The sequence below is a fragment of the Chiloscyllium punctatum genome, chromosome 3, assembly GCF_047496795.1.
Source record: "Chiloscyllium punctatum isolate Juve2018m chromosome 3, sChiPun1.3, whole genome shotgun sequence".
Classification (NCBI taxonomy): Eukaryota; Metazoa; Chordata; class Chondrichthyes; order Orectolobiformes; family Hemiscylliidae; genus Chiloscyllium; species Chiloscyllium punctatum.
In genome coordinates, this window is record NC_092741.1 from 138,829,074 (window position 1) to 138,832,880 (window position 3,807).

The following is a 3,807-nucleotide window of genomic DNA, read 5'->3' on the forward strand; positions in this document are numbered from 1 at the left end:
TACTGAGAGTGGCAGGCCTTTGATGGGAGGTGGGTAGAGTAACAGAGATAGAGTGACTGTGAACTATTGGAGTGAAGATGGTGGCACTTATGCTAACGGAATGGAAAGGACATTGACTTCTTTCCTATTGGACAAGGCATTCCTCCAGATGGCTGAGACTACACTAACCCAAGATGGTAACCTCGGACCAGACAGACAAGGCATCCACTGCTGCTTTTGGGTAAGATGAAGCCCTGCAATTGCATCACCCCATCCAACAGGACCTCCAGGTTCCTGCCTGCAAAATGAGGAGACAGCTTCCTTCAGTTACCTTAATCCATATTTAGGGTAAATCTCAGGAACTGTGCAGGGCAACTCCAGACTGGCAGTGCTTGTCTGGATGCATGATGTTCTTTTAGAGATGACATGCACGCAAGGAATGCTGGTCTTTCAGGTGGATATCCAGTGATGGCAATTTGTTCCAGGACCAGTGCATGATAGGACAGGGCTAAAATTGGATATGAGGGACAGTAGAGGATGGGATTGCTGGTTAGTGAGGCAAGTTTAGTAAGATACAGTACAAAATATCTGGAGGCCTTAAGGTTAGAATCCCATCTGTTGTGGACTAAGCCAGAACATTCAGAACATTCTTCTTCAGCCAGCCCAGACCATAACTTTGCAATTTGTTTTGGTACAGTGAAAATTACCCGGATTAAGTTAGCGAGGTTGACTACCAGATTTCAAACAGACAAAAAAATTTGTTCACAAAATTACACAATGAAGCACAAAGAACAAAATAAACAACCCCTACAGAACTCAGTCTATCCAAACTAGACACAGTATGCTAAATATACACAACAGTCTCAATAACAAATCCCCTTTAAAACACAGTACAAAAAAAAGGTTTAGATGCTTACAGGTTGAAGTTAGAACGGCAGAAGAGAGAGTTTCCACACAGCTCACTGTTGAACTCCCAACCAGTTCTGAACTGAACTAAACTGTTCAGATCAGCTAGAGAGCTGACCACTGCTCTTTCATTCTCCAGATCCCTTCTAAAACCTGACCACTTTGCCCTGAAGTCTCATCTGTTTCTCTCAATACCCTTTAAGCTCTGTACCAAACCAGTCTAATCGGCACTGGGAGCAGTTTATTACCCATCTGAATAAAAACCAAGGACAGAGTATCCTTGAGAAAAGGAACACCTTTTAGAAAAAAGAAACCAGCTTTGTGACACTCCAAAAAAACTCAATGCAGCTCGCATTTAGCCCAATAAACGTAACATTCAGCCTATACAGTCGTCCCATGTTCTTCTTACCAACATGTGTCACTTCACACTTCTTGGCACTGAGTGCTTGTCACTTGTCTGTTCATTCAATGAAGCTGTTTAACGGCCTATCATTTGTTCAGTAATGCTTCTTGTCAGGACAGGACAAGAAAACACAGTCTTAAAATTGAAACTTGATCACTCAGGTGTGAAATTTTTCAGATGACGAGTATTAAAAATGTAATGCTCTCTCCCCTTAAAAGCAATGGATGGTGGGACATGTGGTGGTTTCAAGACTGAGATAAGTCAGGCTATCAAGCAGTACAGAGTAAGGAAAATATTTGAGATTAAGATAAACCACAACCTAATTGTGTGCTGAAGTAGTTTCAAGGGGATGAATGGACCATTACTGTTCCTAAGGTTCCTGTTTAATTGTAGTACTCAAAGTTAAAGGTCTATTATATAAAATGGATGTGCAATGCTTTTAAAAGAAGGCAGTCTGTCTATACTAAACTGATTTTAAACTATTTAACCGATAGGAACATTTTCCAAAGATATTGTTTTTTGTTCTAACAGATCTGCAGAGACTTTGTTTTAATGTGTTAAGATACCATTGCCTTGAAGCTAAAATCTCAATTTGCTCAACAGGGCTTTTCAGTAATGTAGACAATAATTGCATGGAGAATAGAGACAGAGTTAAATTCAAGCTTGTTGTGCTGATTGGAGCATATTTATGTTTCTGGAACTCACTTTTATTGAACAGAGATTCTTTAATGAAAAAAGTTGCCAAGTCTGTGCATGAAGACTTTCAAATGACAACTTAATTACATAAAACTGCTACAGAAGGTGAAGTTAACAATCACCTGCATATGTATTGGTTCAACGGAGACGCCATGTGACTTAAGTTCACTCTCATACACTGTGTGCAGCAAATGCATAAACTGGTTTGATTGGTTTGTGGATTAGAATAAGTGTACACCCTAATTGTACATTAAGAGGTTGTAACCTTTGCATTATTACTAATGGAGCAGGTATTAACTTTTGTTCGAACTTCTGAAATTATTCCAGTAAGTAATTCCTCATGTGTGTTAAACAGTAATTAACAAGATCGAGTGGATTTATTCAGGATTGACTCCATTGCCACAGTGCATTAATTTCTCCTATTTACAGCAAGGATGAGAGCCAGCAGACTTTGAATGAGTTCCAAAAAACAGGAGGTAGCTGAAGAGGAATCTGTTGATGAACTCTGATGCATGGGTACAGTATCAGAGCTCTCAAAGTCCAAACCTTTGGAGAAGGATGTGCAGCAAGAGACATTGGTTGAAATATTTGATGCTACAGAAGGCAGACTGACATGGTGCAGTGATAGTGTCCCCACCCCTGGACCATGAGGCCCCAATGTACTCGCTTTGGCAGCATATATACTATAATTGGAACGCTACAGAGAAGGTTAGCATGGTGCCTGTAGAAGGATGACATGCAAATCTGTATTTTTAGCGTAGTCTTCTGGTGCAGTGGTAGACCAGCAGGCCCAGGTTCAAGACCCACCTATTCTAGACTTGTGTAATAATATCTCTGAAAAGGTCGATTAGAAAGTAACTTTTTACAAAAAAAAGCAGACTCACTATCACCCCGTGTTGGTCAAGTACTGCCAGTATGTCATGTGCCCACTGTCTCAGTGAAGAAGAGGCTACAACTTGATAGTGTAAAATGAAGCCAAGCCAATAATCTACTCTTCAAGAAAGAATCAAAAACCAGGTAGTACTCTCAGGGTGGCACAGTGCCAGGGACCCGGGTTCAATTCTCACCTCAGGTGACTAACTGGGTGGAGCTTGGACATTCTCCCTGTATCTGCATGGGTTTCCTCCCACAATTCAAAGATGTGCAGTTTAGGTGAATTGGCTATGCTAAATTGCCCATAGTGTTCAGGGATGTGTAAGTTAGGTGCATTAGTCAGGAGTAAAATTAGAGAAAAAGGGTAGGGGAATGGGTCTGGGTGGGTTATTCTTCAGAGGGTTGGTGTGGGCTTTTATGGCCTAATGGCTTGATTCCACACTGTAGGGATTCTAGATTTTCAAGGAACCTGGCATATCAGGACTAACTTAATCCTTTGCAAGGAACCTCAGTATCAATTTCAGCTTAGCTCCTGGGAGATGCCCCATCAGTGCTCACTTTCTCCAAAGTCTAAAGTGTCCTTTGATGTTACTTGATACTCAATGGTAGGTCATAAAATGGCAACCCTATCACAAGACCGCTTCCTATTATCTGGTACAGTGAGACAAATGACTTCCTTATTGGTTCAACTCCATAAATTAATTCTCCACTCCTTACAATAGCAAAATCCTGCAGATGCTGGAAATCCTAATTACAAACAAAGAATGCTGGAAAATCTCATCAGGTCAGGCAACATCTGTAGAGTGAATGTTTTAATCCATTCAGTTCTGATGAAATTTCAGATTCTTGGTTTCTCTCCACAGATATTGCCCGATAGTCCATTCACCAACCATTTGTGTTGTCAGATTCCAAATGCCATTCGGCAAATACGAAGACTTTTCAATACTTCC

General features: G+C 40.8%; 1 non-coding gene across 1 annotated transcript; it reads left to right on the forward strand.

The window, feature by feature from the left end:
* The first annotated feature begins 2,643 nt into the window (after positions 1-2,643).
* LOC140473146 (U6 spliceosomal RNA) lies at positions 2,644-2,749 on the forward strand. The gene has a single exon (XR_011958124.1). It is a non-coding gene; the product is annotated as a U6 spliceosomal RNA (small nuclear RNA).
* Positions 2,750-3,807: the final 1,058 nt, after the last annotated feature.